Below are 18965 nucleotides of genomic sequence, written 5' to 3'. Positions count from 1 at the left end.
AAGTGCAGTACACTGAGCACCTTTTCCAAGGGGCTCAGTGCTTGGGAGCACAGGGTGGGTGATGTGAGGTTATCCTCCCACTCACTCACCAGGTCGAGTATTATGTGAGGTGGAAACCTGTACCTCCTATACACCTGGTCATCAGGCATCCCAAAAAGGCTGGTTCTGGGTGTAAATATTCTGGCCCTGACTATCCTCCTGCGGTATCCCACGACCACTGCTGAGAGGAACGGTATATTCATCTTCGCGTCTGAGCTTGTTTGTTGTTTGCGCGCACTTTTATTCTGCGCGGGTCCAAGTACGCCTGCTTCCTGCTGGCGTACGTGTTTCCGGATTAGCGCGTCTTTTTTGGCGCACGCGTTAGCCCCGTTCGATTCCATGAATACGTGTTGTAGGTGCACAGGTGGGCGTTCCGCGCATTTGCCTCCTGTACTTCCCCCGTGACGCCCACATTATCACGCGTTGTTCTCCATTCCGCGTGTTACGCCCCGTGTTACGCATACTTTTGTTGTGTGCGCTGCGCTATGTGCGCTTTCGCTGTGCGCTGTTTGAAGATGTGTGCGCCAGCGTGCGCCACGCAGGATTTTAGCGCACATCCATGGATTTACACGCGGACAGACTTCCATGAATTGATGTGCGCGGGTTTCACTGCGATTTTCGCGCTTGCGCGGAAATTTTCAGCGCACATTAATTCCATGAATCGGCCTGTAAGTCTGTTTTAATGTCTCTCATCAAAGTTGATAATGTGAATCCAAATACTGATTTTCTCTTTTCATGATTGGATATCAGGGATTCAATCTCTATGATGTCCAAAGAGAGTTTCGCAGCACAACCAATTGCAGGAAATGGGGCGCTGTAGACGCTCTCTGTCGCGTTGAAAGCAGGGGAAGTAGCTTATTGGAGAAGAGATTCAGCAGATTTAGGGATAGTCATTGTAAGTACTGTTGTATGAGTAGATATAGCCTCTTGTGGCATTTTCCCTCCATGCTGTGAGAAGTTTTCCAAGAACATATCCTCTGTGTCTGACCCTACAATTCTGGTGTTGTTTGTTATGATTACTTCACAATCCTGCTCTGCACTCGGAGATGCAGAAAACTGAGTGAGCGTGTTGGTAAATGGATGTTCGGAAGTAGAATCGGTAAAGTCGGCTTCATCTGGATCGTCCAATAAGGGCAATGCTTCGGTATTCAGTAATTTTCTCCACGTCATTAACGGTGAGTCAAGGTGGTTCTGGTGCACGGGTCGCTGGGTCCCTAGATATTTTCACAACATTCACCCAAACAGTCTCAGGCATCCCCAGCGTATGCCACCTGTCCTGCATATCATGCGCAGGACACGCCAGTGAGCTCACCTGAATTTGGGTTCCAGGAGTGCGTTCGTGTTCCATCTCAAACCGTTCCAAGCTTCTTCGTTCAGATAGCGTGTGAGGTTTTCTTCTTTCTGGGGTCAATCTGTTTATAGGCAGACCTTTCTTGGCCTGGTGCTGTCTCTGTGGACCAGAAGTCAACACCATCACAGGGCTGTGCACAACCCGCACACCTGCGTGAAACTCCAATAAAGTCCTGCGCATACTCTCACGCCAGCGCTTCCCGCCAAGAGGTGATTTTAAACTTGCCGAAGTGGGTGGGGACTTAAAGTAACAGCAGCAATAGTTGTCCAAAGCAGGATCACGAAGGAAGAAAGGCGCCACAGTTACACTCCGATAAACTCATGCACCAAACTATCGTGCCGGCGCTTCACGCCAAGGGGTTATTTTAAAGTTGCCGAAGTGGGTGGGGACTTAAAGTAACAGCAGCAATAGTGGTCCACAGCAGGACTGGCAAGGAAGAAAGCCACCACACCGACACTCTGATAAACTCCTGCGCTGAACTCTCGTATCTCGAGACTTATTCAATGGGTTTATACTCACCACATGTATTATCCGCTTAATTGGCAGAATCCCTAAGTAAAGACCAAAGGGTGCTAATCATTAATTTATATGATCCCCCTTGTGGCTTTGCCACCAAGGGGCATTCAGAGTACCAATGAGAAGATCTTGATATGCTGGCACGATTAATATCCAGCTACTAAGGTCCTTAAAGCAGGTGATTTCAATGCCCATGATCCCCATCTTAAATCGTGGGTAGATAAAACTGAGAAGAACACAGGCCCTATAATTTATCCAGAGCATAAAAGTAATAGTGATTAACGAGGATGGGGGGAGTTTCTTGACATTCATGACTTTAGCTGCCTTAAAAATAAAGCAATAATGCCCAGGGTACTACCTCCACTTGGTGCACCTGCACTAATGGGAAAGTCGTGTATTGATTACGTCTGTAGCCCTCAGTATCGAACACCAATGCAGTCCTATAAGTAGTCATCAAACTACAGTCAGTTACCACGCAGCCCTTACCTGGTCTCTGACGTTGGCTCAGCCCCGTGAATTTACACGTATTAATGCAGAAATAAAGGTAAATTCTAAGGGCAAGAGCATATTATGGTCAGATGCCAGGGTTAAGAAAATTGGTCAGGTTATCTGCTCTGTTCATGCCTTATTGGAGAGCTGGCTGTCAAAGAACAATTGAGACATCAAAACTATGATGTCGAATTTGGCTCACAGGCTACAATTAAATCACATATGGCATTCTAATTCTTCTAATAAAGATCATCAGACTTTGTTTGATGCATTGATATACCGGGAAAAGCAATCATACCGTACAGCCAGAGAATATGTCAAGAGGTTGCCTAACTTGTCTTAAGTGGATGGAGTGGTGCAATTGGCCACTCTATCCACCCCATATAAGAATTGGGTGTGCCAACATAAGTGCTCTATTAACAGCTCCAACTGGAAGTTCCTCTTTGGCCTTCTCAGAGGTAATGACAACAAGAAATTCTGGGCCAGCTACAAAAGGGTTATGGCTGGCATAGCACCATTTGAACTTAATACAGTATAGGAGGCATGGGCCAAATATATTACTGAATTATATTTTGACCTTGATTATAAGGAATTGGTAATGGATAATTCCTCTGAGTTGGCCGAGGTGGGTACCTTAACTAAAAGCATCTCGGGCTACGATGCCGGATGGTATTGCCAATGTGGCCATTAAGGCCAATCCTGAATTTTTAACCAAAACTCTTTTTACATTGTATCAGGGCTTTGAGAGCAGCGGAAAAGTGCCTGATGGAGGAAGACCATCCTAGTCCCCCTTTTTAAAAAGGGGAACTGGCAGGACCCTTCCAACTACAGACTGTTGGCAATGATTGATTCAAGTGCTAAAATCCTATGCTGTATCATCTTAAAGAAATTAACTAAGTGGGCTGAGGAAAGGGGTCTCCTCAAACGATTCCAAACTGGATTTCAGAAAGCACATAGCACATTACATAGTATCTGTGCTACACATTATATCACAGCAGAGGCTTTAAGATGTTCCAACAGAAGACTATATTGTTGCCAAGAGTTTTGACCTTGTGTCTCGGCCTCTGCTGTGTAGCAAGCTCATGTGCTGGGGAAATAACCCCTTACTTCTGCATCTTATCAGAGTCATATATACTGATACCACAGTGACAATCCGAGGTGACCAGGACGGTGCTCTCACACAGCCTATTGCCACTAATCAGGGACTAAAACAGGGGTGCGTACTTGCACCCGTGGTATTCAATCTGTACATCTCCGATATGGATGAGATCATTAATGTTGCTCAGAACTATCCTCTGAGCATTGGCAGTGAGGCTGCAGCATGGCTAGGCTACGCAGATTACACTGTCCTAGTTTACACTCCTATTGGCCTCCAGCATTCAGTAGACACCCTCTCCAGATTTGCAAAGACACATTTTATGAACATCAACAACAATAAGACAAATGTCATGCTTATAGGGGGCAGTCATTTTAACAAGTCATCCTTCATATGGAAATTGGATAATATAAAGCTAGAAGTAGTTGAGAGCTATGTATATTTCCAATTAAATCTAACCCCCCAACCACTTTCTATGGTGATTTTATTGCCTCTAAAGCTTGGAACAAATTTCTTGCTATTAAGCATTTTGTCACCAGAAAAGGTGGGTACACCGTGGAAGGTATACTAGCTATATCTCGTACTAGTGTCATTCCAGGGCTTCTTTATAACCTAAAGGCTCTCCCCACGAAATATGTTTCATGGCTTGACAAAATTGAAGGTAAAATCCTTAGATCTTTACTGGGCCTGTCAAGCACGGCATCTGTTGAGGCACTGAGAATGGAACTTGGGTTGCCATCGCTTCAGTCTCTCTGGCTCCTTCAACAGTGTAAACCGTACGTCAGATTGAAATCTGTTTGCTCTGATTTTAGCACATTAATGGGAATGCTGACTGCTCAATGTGAAGGGCCTAATGCTTGTATTCAGGACTTACAGATGCAAGCATTGGCACATTTCATCACAGATGATCTATCCCATGATCAGGTTTCAGACTCTCCAACTATTGACTCAATTCGAAAAAATGAATATTGCCACCAAGTAGTGTACATATTTGACAAAAATGTGCTCTTTATTTTACACCTTCGATTAAATTTACTTCCAACTCAGGAGCACATTAGGGCCAGGAAGAAAGTCCTATATAATGAACGTATTTGCCATCTTTGTGAATCAGGCATTGAAACTTTTAGCAAAGATTTCCCTTAGGTGCAATTTTCCCTCTATTTGTGGACCCCCCCAAACTTTCTGCTTTTGTTTACTTACCTAATCTGACTTTTTCCAGTGGAGCACAACCACAGCTGCACTCCTCTGGGCTTTTGCTCATCTGTTATGGTGAAACTGACATGTCCGTCAGACTGTCATTACTGGGAAACTTTGTTTCCCTTAGTCTTTGACTATGTTGCCATTTTTTGGTAACTTTCTATCTATGTGCAAAGTACCTTACAGTATCATGCATAGGGGTCCTTTTGTTTTATGGCTCTACACACCCTCTAACTATGTGTTGGTAATTGTACAAGTGTGCCTAGGACGAACTGGTGGCAGCAGTTACTTTTACAGTAGTTTTACTTCTTTTTAATGAACCACTTCGCGTTTACAACATTTGGCTCAAGACTGTGGCCAGTGCCGAAAATGGCTGTGCCACAAAGTCTTTTGTTCTGTCCTTTGGCCATTTTGTCCCTTTGCATTCACCCAGGCCGAGCAAACCCAGGAATTCCTTATTTGGGCATGTAGCCTCGCGCAAAAACTGCTACTTTTGCGGACTCCTGCATGTCACATGTGCTAGTGCCCAGGAAGAGGATTGGGACTGTCTGGTTCCAATCCACACCACTGGTGCCAGTATGTCTGGTATGCCTGAATGACTGGGACCACCATGGACCATGATTGGTCCATGCCTGGCATGCATGCAAGAGAGCAGATCTTCAATTGGTTATCCCACATTTGAGCGCAAAACAAATCTTGGATAAGAGAAGGGGCTCTGCATCCATTCCAGGTGGATCACCTGAAGTTCACTCTGAACTACAGAAGGAGCCTGAAACGCTAAATCAGACCTGTGGAACTGCCACAGACGTGCTGGAAGGTTTGGCACCCTGAGCCCGCTGTTGTTCCGTCAGACCCCTGTTTTTGCATTGATCACTTCGACCCTTTGGAATAGTGAGAATAACTACTCAGCACCTCCTGATTACCCTCCCAAAGAGCCTCATTGGAAGTTTTCCTGGGCCATCCAGCGAACTGACCAGCTCAAGCACATAGGAGCACTGCTGTCCAAAGTTGACACTCGAGACTTAAGTAATCGCCAGCTTGTGGTCCTAGGCCCTGTACCGCCAAATTTCGTAGTCCTAGCTCCTCTGGGTCGTGATTTAAGGGAGGGTGCCATGCTGTGAGCATTTGCGCTCCCTGTGTCACACGGCTGTGGTGACGGTCATTGTAGGAGCCTTGCCTGCCTGCCCCCCTGTGCCTTGAGATGTGCTGCATTGGAACGGTGCTCTTTTCTTCATTGAGAGATGAGAAAAGGCTACTGTCCCACCGCAGATGATCGTCCCATCCCGCAGCCGCTGAGAGCCGGAGCGACGTGCAACTGCAAGGGTTGAACATACAAGCGACCTGGCCTAGACTGGCAAAGTTTGGCCACTATTGTGTCGAGGGTCATACTTGCATCACTTACTGGTAGCCCTCTGGCACAGCCATTGCTCCTTACACATGAGAATTCCTACTCACCGTAGGTGGGCTAGCCTGCGCTTCTTAGCTATTCCTGAAACTCAAAAGTCACTCTGCCTGTAAGGGTAGACCCTCCTCGAATAGTAGGACACTGTTCTTCATCACCTCAGGCCCCTTCCTGAACTGCTACAGCTTCCTGAAGAGGACCCGCTTTCTCTCATTACGCACGACTGCGCGTTTCAATGCACTACTGTACTTTATAGCACAAGGCTCCCCACTTCGTAGTGCTGGACTGCTTAAGTTAGGGATTGATTTTGAAGAACTGCCTAATGCTATATTTGTGCTAACCTACCCTTCTGTTGCAGGTGGTGGCTGTGTTTGCCCCTTTACCGCATTAGCTGAAACGTAACTGTGTATTTGTTAAATAGTGAAAGGCGTGTGTGTGGTAACTGTTTGATATTACTGTGGTTTATTCATGTCTAATTATTAAGGCCTATAATAAATGTATATGTATTTTGTATATACACTTGTCTAAGCGTATTTTGTGGTGTTTTACTGTGTGTGCTCATTGTGGGCTTCCGATCACTCTCGCCCCCCTCTCCCCAGAGACTTAGTCTTGACCGCCTGCCAAGCTACCGTGATTGGTCTGGCTTTTCCAGAATGTTCCCCAGTTCCACTAAACTATGGTGACCTCCTAAACTTCTGCTCACCAGGTCAGAGTTTAGAAATCCATCTTTTGGCGTACAGCAGTGGGATAAGATCGGAGGTACCCAGTGTTGCGCACTGGTGAAATATCCAGGTTACACTCAAACAAGAAACACAGTGACCTTAGTTTAAATTTTACTGTAATCCACCTGCCTCACTTCTAACACAGAAGAAATTGCGAATGTAACTAAGTGCTCTCAAGTCTGAGACGCTAAGGAAGATCTGTGCAGAAAGAGGCTTGTCAGCCTCTGGCACAAAAACTGGCATGATCCAGAAGATCATGGAATGGCAGGAGAGCCAAATCACAGCTTTACCCTCTTATGAAAGTGCAGAAGTTGCTGGGGCTGCTCCCAGTAACAGTGCCGAAAGGACTGTTGCTGCCTTCATAGAGGAGACTGCTGATGATAGGGATGATTTAGAGTCCCATATTTCGTTCGCTGGATCTGAGGTCGAGGATATGCTTGAATTCAAGAGACAAGAGCTTCCATTTAACCAGAAGGAGCTTGAATTTTGCATGGCTAAGATGAAATGGAGAAAGCAGAGAAACAGAAGGACAGGGATCACCAGTGGGACCTTGCCAAGTTACAAGCTGCTGATGGCTCTTCTAGAGGATCTGGTAATGGGTCTGGCTCCTCCTCTCATCCAAGATTTCCAAAGGATCTGCTTAGTATGTATGATGACAAGAACGACATCATGGACTGGTTAACTGCATTTGAGTATGCATGTGAAGTGCAAGAAGTTGTGGATGCTGATAGGATTGCATGGTTGCTCAGTCGACTACCCCATTCTGGCTGCAGTGCTCTTATGGAGATGGCAAATGCTGACAGAAAAGACTTTGCAAAATTGAAGCAAACTCTGGTCTTGAAGTTTGAGGAGAATCCTGACCAATACTTGAAAAGATTCAGACATCACAACAAGAAAGAAGGTAATACTTAGTTTTCGTATGAGACTGATAACTTGAAAAACTTGACTGGTTGGGTGGAAGGTTACAAGGTCACCACCTTTGAGGGCATGATTTTTTTTGTCATGCTTGAACATTGTTTTGCTTCTTGTTCCCTTGAATTTAAGCAGCACTTGGCTGATTCTAAGGAGATAGATACAAAGAAGTTAGTAATTGCAGCAGATTTATGCGTGACACACAGAATGTACAATAAAGACAAGCCTTCTTCTGGTAAGCAGGATGAGGGGAAAAAGCACAAAGATAAGGAGGGTGGGGGTACTGATAAGTCTTCCTCCCATACGAGCCACAAAAATGAATTTTCAGGGTAGTGGGAGTCATCCTGCCAAGCATAGCTATGGATGCAGTAATCCTCCCTATGTCCCAAGACCCAATGTATCTTTTGTGGCTTGTGGAGCAAGTGACCATGTGAAGGTGGACCCCAGATGTAAGGTCAAAACCTTGGGGGTCCACTACATGAGTCTGTCCTTCCCCTCTTATGAGGAAGAAGAAATTGTCACAGGGGCATCCTTCTCTTCGGACTCCTTCCCCAGTGGGTTAGAGTCTGAAGTAATCTGAGTATCCCGGGGTTCCTGGGAGCCTAGAATTTCAGAGGCCTATGCTAGTATACTGATAATACAAAGCACTACTTTAAAGACAGTGTGCTAATCAATGGGGTTGGCACTCCTGCCCTTAGGGATAGTGGGCCAGCAGAACTGTGGTGGATTCCACTTTGGTAAACCATGAAGCACTTGCTAGAGCTCCATTTATGACCACCAAGTTAGCTGATGCCCCCCTCTTAAGTTCCCAGTAATTACTATAAATTAAACCATAAATGGTACAGCAGTAAGGATACCTGAGAGTGTTCAGAGGTAAGTCCCTGGAAAGGTTCTGCTTGGTTGGAAATGACAAACTTAGGTCTTGTGGGGGACATAGCAGAAAGACCATGCACAAGATCACAAAGGATGCCCTGGCCAAGCCAAGGCTGAGCCAATGTGAAGGGGGAAACCCAAGTCAAAAGGAACTCAACAGAGGGAAAGAGAATATTCCCTGAAACTCACATACCACTGAGGCGGAGGTAGTTGGCCAAGCATCCTGAACTCTAATGTTTATTGGTTGAAGGTGGTCCTGATAGGGAAGAGTTTAGTGAGGGCCAACCTGAGTTCCCATCTTTAGAAGGCCTAAGGAGCCAGGCCTGTTCCCAGCTTGAGGGTGAACCACCTGGGAAACATGGGATTTAATGGGAAAGTGAACTCCTGTAAAGTGAGCCAACAGAGTCTACTGAAGGTGACCATAGGAGGTTGGTGGTCCCCTTTCAAGTAAGATCCTTCCTCCTACAACTGGCCCAAGATGTTCCTCTAGCTGGTCACCTTGGGATCAAGAGAATCAAGCCGAGGCTATCCATGTATTTCTACTGGCCCAAGATGGGGGTCGAGGTAGAAGGCCACTGTAGGAATTATGCCACTTGTCAGATTTCTGGTAAAAGTAGGTCAACAATCCAGGTTCCATTGGTGCCACTCCGTGTGGTGAGGGAACCATTTGAGAAGGTAGGGATAGACATTGTTGGTGCCCTTGACCCTCAGACATCCTCTGGCAATAGGTTTATCTTGGTGCTTGTTGACCATGCCACCAGATATCCTGATGCTATCCCATTGAAGACAGTGACTGCCAGGCCAGTTGCCAAAGTATTACTTGTATTTTTTACTAGGGTTGGCTTGCCTAACAAGGTTATCTCTGACAGAGGCAGCAACTTCATGTCCAAGTACAAGCAAGCCATGTGAAAAAGTGTGGGGTCACTTATACATTTTCATCTGCCTACCAACTACAAACAAATGGCTTAGTTGACAGATTTAACAGCACTCTCAAGAGTTTGATTGGGCCTCTTGAAGAACCCCAAAGGAGAACGTGGGATCTCCTGTTACCATGGTTACTCTTTGCCTACAAAGAGGTACCTCAAGAGGGTGTTGGTTTCAGCCCCATTGAGCTTCTTTTTGGTCACCCTGTAAAGGGACCACTGGCCATAGTCAATGAAGGGTGGGAGCTACCTACTCCAATATCTACCAATTTAGTGAATACGTGCTGGGGTTAGGAATAGAATGGTCACCCTTATGGCTCAGGCCAGTGATAAGTTGAAAGCTAGTCAAGCTTTAGTAAAACATTGGTATGACCAAAAGGCTTCATGTATCCACTTTACCCCAGGCCAAGACGTCCTGTTTATGAACCGTATAAGGCCTAGAGGCCTGCAGGATAAATGGTCAGGCCCTTAAACAGTTTTGGAGCAGCTGCGTGAGATGAACTATTTAGTGGACCTTAGGAGGCCAGGTCAAGCCCCAAAAGTGTTCCACACAAATAGGATGATGGCTTTGATCCCAAGGGTTGAAATAGCTGCACTACATTTGGCATCTGACATTGAAGAGGAAGAATTAGAACGTCTTCCTGACTTATTCCAAAGTAGCCCTACAAATGGCTCCATTGAGGGTGTTAAAGTGGCCTCTCACCTGTCTCCTAATCAACAAGAGGAAGTAAGAACTTTGCTGAGGTAGTTCTCCCCCTTGTTCTCACTAACCCCAGGTTTGACACCTTGGTGCAAACACAACATTGACACTGCGGATAGTGTACCTACAAAAGATAGGGGATATAGGATGTCAGACAAGATGAGATCCTACATCAAAACCGAGGTGAACAAAATGTTGGATCTTGGTGTGATTGAGCCCTACAGTAGTCATGGTCCAGTTCTGTGGTTCTGGTGCCAAAAGCAGGTACATCTGAAGTGAGGTACTGTGTGGATTATACAGCTATGAATGCTGGCACCAGGACATATGCTCACCCCCTTCCTAGTACTGAAGAGCTGGTGGATACCTTGGGTGCCTCCACATACCTCAGCGCACTTGACCTCACTGCAGGGTATTGGCAAATAGCCCTAGCAGAACATGCCAAGGAGAAGACAGCATGCTCAACCCCAGAGGGCCTTTACCATTTCTGGGTAATACCCTTTGGATTAAAGAATATACTTGCCACTTTTCAAAGGCTTGTGAATCATGTCCTAAATGGGTTGGAAGAATTCTTCTTAGCATATCTGGATGATAATGCAGTTTTCAGTGCCACCTGGGAAGAACATGTGAAACACCTGGGAATAGTGTTGAAGGCTCTGCAGAAGGCCCATATGACCATTAAGGCCAGTAAGTGCCAGATTGAACAAGGATCAGTGGTCTACCTTGGGTATGAAGTAGGTGGAGGGAGGATTCAGCCTCTGCCCAGTAAAGTATAAGCAGTACAAGACTGACCTACCCCCACTACACAAACCCAAGTGATAGCCTTTTAAGGTCTCACTGGGTATTACCAAAGTTTTATGGCAGAATATGGTACCATAGCTGCCGCTCTGACTGCTCTCACTACTCCAAAAAAAAAACATGAAGGTCTCTTGGTCTGAGGAGTGCGGGAAGGCCTTCAGTGGCTTAATAGACTCCCTGTGCCAGGCCCCTGTTCTCAGGGCCCCCGACTACAATTGTGATTTTATTGTGCAGACCGATGCCTCTGACAATGGGATAGGTGCTGTACTCTCACAGGTAGATGATAAAGGCAAGGAACACATGATTGGATTCATTAGTCACCAGTTTAAGGACAGAGAGCTCAGGTGGTCCATTGTAGAGAAATAATGTTTCTCTGTTGTGCGGGCCCTAAGGAAGCTGAGGCCCTACCTCCATGGGACCCGCTTCACTGTGCAAACTGACCATAAACCCTTAAAGTGGGTAATGAACATGAAGGGAGAGAATCCAAAGTTGCTCAGGTGGCCCATAACTTCACTGTTGAGCACAGGCCAAGTCTCCAACATAGCAATGCTGATGGGTTGTCCAGAATGTTTAGTCAACCTGAACATGAGGCCCATACAGGTGTGGATTAATTCCTCCGGTCCTTGGTCTGGGAGGGGTGGGGGGGCTAATTGGTGAGTGCAAGGAAAGATTTCCTTAGGTGCAATTTCCCCTCCATTTATGGACCCCCAAACCTTTTGCTTTTGTTTGGCTTACTTAACCTGACTATTTTCCAGTGGAGCACAGCCTCAGCTGCGGTCCTCTGGGCTTTTGCTCATATGTTATGGGGAAACATAAGTGCAGAGGACCTGAGTCTTAGAACTCTCCCATTACCCAGAGATGCATATAGTGACAAACAAAATGTGCACCTGGTCCATGAAATACATAGGTCTTCTTATTCACAAAGGAAACCTGCCAGGCTGTTAGCGTAAGGGTTTTTCAAGCTTGCCCTACATCCATGGAAAACCACAGGGGGCTCCCTTACTTAGATATGCCTTGCCTTTCAGCACCCACAAGGGTGGAGTTTGACCTTTGTGATATTACCGGTTCTCTTCCCTTCATTGATGCAGGCCTTGAGACTACATTCCAAGGGACACATTTTCAAAGAGAATCTGGAGTGCTTATTTTACACGTCCATCCCTTATCAAGGGGTGGAAAGGAAATATGGGGCAGTAATGTCCAGGTTGCAATTCATGGCCAGGCCACACATGGCAGGTCTGAATGTGTAAACTCCCCTATCCTAAACAAGAGATATGTCACATGGCATCCCTTCTTAGTCTATTAAGATCAGACTTAGACCCATGGCAAATATTGATTAAGAGAATCATCCTTTAAATATACTCAATTTACAAACAATGGAAAATCTCAGGGTGCATTCAATCATCTCCCCTACCACAACAAACTTCAGAAATCCCTTTACACCCTTAAGGCACAGAGAAACCGTGCATATTGAACCAACACGCTACTGGAGCTATCTGTCACCTCCACTTTACAGACATTCAAATATTTTTATTTTTTGTAGGAAGCCATATGTTTGCCTCTATGCTTTGTGGTAAGTATTTTCACCAATGTAAAGCCTTACCTAGCATGTAAGGTCATTCTGTATTCATAAAAGGCATTGGTAAAGCTAATAGTTTTAGCATTTACTGCTGTTCTTTGCATTTTGCATTCATAGGCACCAGGGTGCAAGGAAGATAGTGCAAAGTTTCAAAGGAGGATGGGATAAGGGTCGAGAGTGTGCCTGAGAATGAGAAGGAAGGAGAATGGAGCAAGGGAGGAAACGATTGAGAGAGGGTGCCATTGATGATGAGCAAGAGGAAATGTGAGCGGGAAAGGTTGACAGTGAGAGGATAAGAAATAAGGCGAGCCTGTGACAGAAAGAATGAGAGGGGGCATACAGAGGGGGTGGGGTGGGTGGGCGATTTGTAGAGAGAGTTGTGTCGGTGGTGGCAGAGAGTGGGGGTAGGGTGAGTGGGTGGGTGTAGAGAGAGGTGGGTGGGGGTATTGAGAGTGAGAGTAGGGTGGGTAGGGATAGAGAGAGTGGGGGAGGTTGGGTGTGGGTAGATAGAGTGGGAGTAGGATGGGTAGGTGGAAGAGAGAGTGGGGGTTGGGTGGGGGTAGAGAGAGTGGCAGTAGGGTGGATGGATGAGTTAGAGAGAGTGCAATTAGTATGGGTGGTTGGGGTAGCAAGAGTGGGGGTAGGGCAGATGGGTGGGCATATAGAGAGTGGGGGTAAGGTGTGTGGGGTAGAGAGAGTTGGTGTAGGGTGGGTGATTGTGGAGAAAGAGAGTGGGTGGGAGTAGAGAGTGGGGGTAAATTGGGTGGGGTAGAGAGTGGAGATACAGAGGGTGGGTTTAGATAGAGTGGTGGTAGGTGGGAGAGGGTAGAGGGAGTGGAGGTAGGGTTGGTGGGTGGGTGTAGCAGGAGTGTCGTGTGTGGGTGGGTAGGGGTAGAGAGAGTGGGAGTAGGGTGAGTGGTGAGGGTAGAGAGTGGAGGTATGGTAGATAGGGTATACAGAGAGGGGGGATTGGGTTTGTGAAGGTAGAGAAGGTGGAGATTGGTTGGGTGGGGTAGAGATGGAGGGGGTAGGGTGCGGGTACAGAGAGTTGGGGGTGTGTGGGTGGTCTTGGTAGAGAGAGTGGCAGTAGGGTGGATGGGTGGGGCTAGATAGAGTGGGCGTTTTGTGGGTGTGTGGGGTTAGAGAGAGTGATGGTAGGATAGGTGGGGGATAGAACGAGTGTGGTTATTGTTGGTGGGTGGAACGGGTGTGGGTTGGTGGGTGGGGTTAAAGAGGGTGATAGTATGGTGGGTGGGGTAGAGAGAGTTAGGGTAGTGGAGTGGGGGTAGAGAGTTTGGGGCGAGGGTAGGGTGGTGGTGGTAGAGAGAGTGGGTAGGGTGGATGGGTTGGAGTAGAGTGGGTGGGGGTAGGGTGGGTGTGGGTATAGAGTGGGGGATAGGGTAGGTGGGGTAGAGATAGAGGGGGTAAGGTGAGTTGGCTGGGGTAGAGAGTTGGGGTAGGGTGTGTTTGTGATATGTGAAGACAGTGGGGTTGGCTAGGTGGGTGGGTGTAGAGAGGGTTGGATTGGGTGGGTATGAGTAGAGAGAGTGGGAGTAGGATGGATGGGTGGAGGTAGAGATAGTGGGGATAGGGTGGGTGGAGTTAGAGAGAATGTAGGTACAGTGGGTGGGGTAAAGAGAGTGGCAGTAGGGTCAGTGGATGGGGTAGAGAGAGTGCAGGTAGTTTGGGTGGGTGTAGAGAGTGGGGCTATGGTGGGCGAGGGTAGAGAGAATGGAGGTAGGGTGGGATGGTGGGGGTAGCGAGGGTGGAGTTAGGGTGGGTGGGGTAGAGAAAGTGGAGGTAGAGTGGGTGAGTGGGGAAGAGAGAGTGGAGGTGGAGTGAGTGGGTGGGGGTAGCAACAGTAGGTTGTGTGTGGGTAGGAATAGACAGAGTAGGGGTAGGGTGGGTGGCGGTAGAGAGAGGGCAGATAAGGTGGGCGGGGGTAGAGAGAGTGGGGTAGGGTGGGGGTAAGAGAGTGGAGGTAGGGTGGTTGGGTGGTGGTAGACTGGGTGAGGTTAGGGTGGGCAGTGTTGGAGAGCAGGGGATTGGGTTTGTGAGGGTAGAGAGAGTGGAGATTGCTTGGGTGGGGTAGAGAGGGAGGGGGTAGGGTGAGAGGGTGGGAGTAGGGTGGGCGGGGGTACAAAGAGCTGGGGGTGGCTGGGGTTAGAGAGAGTGGTGGGTGGGTGGCCATTATCGGGCAGAGAGTGGGGGTAGTGTAGAGAGGGAGGGGGTTGGGTGAGTGGGTGGGCGTCCGGTGGGTTGGTACGCGAACAGAGAGTTGGGGTGGTTGAATGGTTGTAGAGAGACTGGGTGGTGGGTAAGGGAGTGTGGCAGCAGAGAGCACTGGGGTAGGGTGGGTTATCTAGAGAAAAAAGGAGCCCAAAATAGCCCAATATGATATCACTGTGCAGCTGGGAAATGGAAAGCACAGCCCCCTACGTATTTCTTACAAAGCTGCTGATTGGAGCAAATATGTTAGGGAACTTCTCATTGTGTATTATGGCAGAGGAATTTGGAACAATAGATTTCAGTGATTTGGTAGTTTCATGCCATGGCATTGCCCGTTGCTATGGCAACCAGGTATTCTCATTTCAGAACCCTAATTCTCTCTCTTCTTCTGTAACAATGATTGTGGGATTCGCCAAGACCAAATGTGTTTCACTTCCCTGTACGATGCATTCAGACAATTTCAATAAAGTCCTGGACCCTGTGTGTGGCTTGTGTGCCAAAAGTAAATCTGCCACTGCCCATGTGCTGCAGAATTGTGCACGTGCCTGAGTGGTGTCCTGCCCGAGTGGCCGCCGCTTTCCCAAGCAAGCTCCTAACTCATGAAGGCATACAGTCAAGGACGCCTCAGTCTCATCGGCTGTTTGCCTTGGGCCTGATCTCCAATCTCTCAAAGGCAGAAGTATAATCCAACAGTGGCCTGCACAGAGCCCTACCTTCCCTCCTCAACCCCAGATGGAAATACCCATGCACCGCATGATGTTGCCTAGCGTGTCTTACATGTCTGTCCTTGAAAGCGAGATGGGAATGGACACAATGCATTTGCAGGGATGTGTCCTTCATGGTCGTCACTGCAAATGAGCATTTCGCTGCCACGTGGGCTAAAGGGGCCAATACTTATGCGCGTGTCTGGCATGCACCTATCCCTCAGTTATTCACAGGGGTTGGGGAAAACCTGTAGCTCCCTTGCCTCTTCCTTTAGTTCCCATACCTTGCACAAGTTCCATATGCGAATCAAAGGACTTGAGAAACGGACCATGCAGATGTAGAATGCAAGCTTGGTATCCAATCATATTATCGGTGTAAACATCTATTGAAAAAACACAATTTTAAAAATATCGTTTAATCTTAATAATTGTGGCAAGCAACGATAATATGGGTGGATACCATCTTAAAGTGAAGGCACTGTTTTTTTAATATGAAGGAATGAGTTGTAAGAGGGCTCGTGAGTGCGTAAGCGGACAGGAGGGGGTGTTTGGGGTGTGTGTCCCATAAGTACAATTAATAGTATACTACATTAGACACATTTAAGAATAACAGGTGTGGTGAATGAGTTTTCCATATCGTTTAACCAGTCTTGTTACGCCATAAAAGTCCACTAGATGGCAAAACATAACAGAGACCCAATTTTCTTAACGTTATAAATGTTTTGCTTTTATTTTAAATTGTATTTTTCCAGCAATTTAATGAACTATAACCGCAGGGCGGGCGGGATCGGGTGGCAACGGCCCAAGGCCTTACCGATGTGCCCGGTACCATTCCCAAAAGCCGATGTCGTGTGCCGTATTGGGTGTTAGTGCTATTAGCATCCCAGGTTTTAAATCCGGAAACCCGGAGTGCTAAGAGCAATGTGTTTTCTTTCAATGAACGGGCGTACTATTAATTGAAGTAGAATACTTATTTAAGATGGCCGCCGTGAGTCTGAAAGGCGGGGCACCGTACAAAGGCCCTCTCCCATTTCCATGGCGTCCCAGGAGGCTGGAGCGGCAGCGATTGTGCAGCCGCTGCTGAAAGAAATACGGTAAATCGAGGGGACCAGAGACCTGACGGGAAGGGAGAGGGAGGGTGGGTGCAAGATGGCAGGCGGGGGAATCAGCCATCAGGTTGCTTGGAATGCAGGATTGGATCGTGGGATTCAGCCCACGATATGTGCAACCTGATTGGTTGGCTGCCCTACCCCAGTAGCTAAAAATATTTATTAAGGATTTGTTTACAGAACTAGCTTGAAAAGAAGACACACAGCGTACTAATCTAGCTTGTCATAATAAACTAAATTTACACTATATATATTGTCATAGAAACATGTTGAAAAAAATGAGCATGGCATTAACTTTATTTTCCCCATCCTACAGGCAAGCAAAGACATGGCAGCAACAGGCAAAATAATGTCAGGCAAAACAATCTCCCTTGGGTTCTAAAACCATAGTCTTATTTCACGCAGCATGTTGTATTATGCACCCTTCCCATTTCTCATTATCCTCATTCACATTTCTTAAAGGAAAATAGTTCATACTAACAGTCCCCATCCCTCTGATCAATTACTAATTGCTCCCATTGTGATTTTCTGTTGTCACAGAGCAACGTGTTAAAATGATGCACAGGCCCCTGGAAGAGCCGCTCTGCTGTCCTGAGCTCCATCCATCACATGGAAGTGTGAACTCGATCAGGCAGGGGCCAAAGAAAAGTCACAACTTTTTGTGTCTCGCAGAGGGCATGTGCCAGCTCCGGGACCAACCCAGGGACAAAACCCATCAATACGGTAAAGTCCCGCGAAATACGAGACGGATGGCCACCCGATCTCATGCTCACCATGCAGAGAGGAGGTGCTTGGGGGGATTCTGTGCAGAGCAGTGGGGCATCGTTTGATGCTTTTTGTGGCACATTATGAGATTTGGATGGAGTGGATAACACCTAGAGGGAGCTCAGAGTACAGAACCCTAACGAGGCAAGGGAGGGGGAACACATTGGGCCTCATTACAGGTCAGGCGGTCTGGAAATAACGGTGGCGTTAAACCCGCCGCCACCGTTGTTTCCGGACCGCCTGATCCCGACTCCTGCAGGCGGGAGGTGATGATCCCGCCATGTTTGACCTGGCGGGTTTAACACCGCCCGCCTGCAGGCGGACGAGGAAACACCGGCAGCATTACGAGATGCTGCCGGTGTTTCCATGATCCCCATTCCCATCGAGTCCCATAGGACTTAATGGGAATGGGGATTAACACCATTCCGCCTCCGTGATTCCCGGAAGACCGGGGTTGTAATGCCCCGGTAATTCCGGGAATCATGGAGGCGGAATGGTAAAAGGAGTCCGGCGGTAACCAGGCGGTTTTACCGCCGCGGTTACCGCCAGACTCGTAATGAGGCCTATTGTCTCCGGAGACAGGAGGCTAGACTCAGATAGGAAAGTATTTAATGATGAGTGGTCCACCTGTCAGGTCTCAGAGCTTTGAACTACTTTGGGTAGCCATTATTTCTGTACCTGACCTCCGGGTCCGGGGGTTTGGTACCGTGCCTCTTGGATACCCAGCCTTGGAGAGTATGCAGGGTTTGGTGGCATTCCTTTTTTGCAAATGCCCCCCCAATCGGCCATATTTCATGCCATATCCCATATCTTGAGCAGTGGAGGCTACTGCTGATGATCATGGTGTACACAGTGTGGGCTCTAGCGGGTTGGGTTGAGGTGATACGCAGGCCAGCACAACGGTGTCTTAAAAGTGAAACCGTTTCATAAGGAAACAGACAAGAACTCGTTGTTGTCTTTCACCCCAAACACACTAGAGAAAATTTGCCTAGAGGACAATTACTATGATTGAAACTTAACAGTATGAATAAAGAGGAGCTTGAAAAATAGGCTGTGAATTTGAACACCAATTTGAAAGTGAACGGGTACCCTAAGAAAACGATCAGGAAGGCTTTTAAACGAGCCTCGAACAACAACAGGGAAGCCTGGCTTGACTATAGACAAAGTTAAACTGGTCAGTGACAATATTACATATGTCAACACTTATAATACTTTGACCAATCAGATTAAAAGAATCATTCTGAAAAATTGGCATATTTTGGCCAAAGGGAACAATGCGCTGGAACAACCTAGGCTTGCCTACAAAAAAATGGTGTAAAAAAAAGGTGTAAAAATTAGAAAGAATTGGTGACACGCAATGATATCTATGAAGAACCTAACACCCAAACCAATTGAACATAGACCGTGTGGCAATTGCAAATGCTGTGGGCAAACAGCGAGAACATATGAGGTGGATATAGGGCTGGTTAAACCCTGGCAACAACGTTGTTTCACTAATTCTAATAGCAGTTGGGTGGTTTACGCAATCTGGTGTCCATTTTGCTAAATGTACATAGGGAAAACTGAA

At 47.1% G+C, this 18965-nt stretch overlaps 1 protein-coding gene across 1 annotated transcript in view; it reads right to left on the bottom strand.

Annotated features, from left to right (window-relative positions):
- Positions 1 to 18965, bottom strand: part of LOC138581114 (uncharacterized) — a 175490-nt gene that overhangs the window by 133757 nt on the left and 22768 nt on the right. The window lies entirely within an intron of this gene.

Source organism: Ambystoma mexicanum, chromosome 1p (assembly GCF_040938575.1).
Source record: "Ambystoma mexicanum isolate Mex_15411 chromosome 1p, UKY_AmexF1_1, whole genome shotgun sequence".
In the NCBI taxonomy this organism is placed as follows: Eukaryota; Metazoa; Chordata; class Amphibia; order Caudata; family Ambystomatidae; genus Ambystoma; species Ambystoma mexicanum.
Note: the sequence above shows the minus strand (reverse complement) of the source record. Positions and strands in the feature narration are given on the sequence as shown.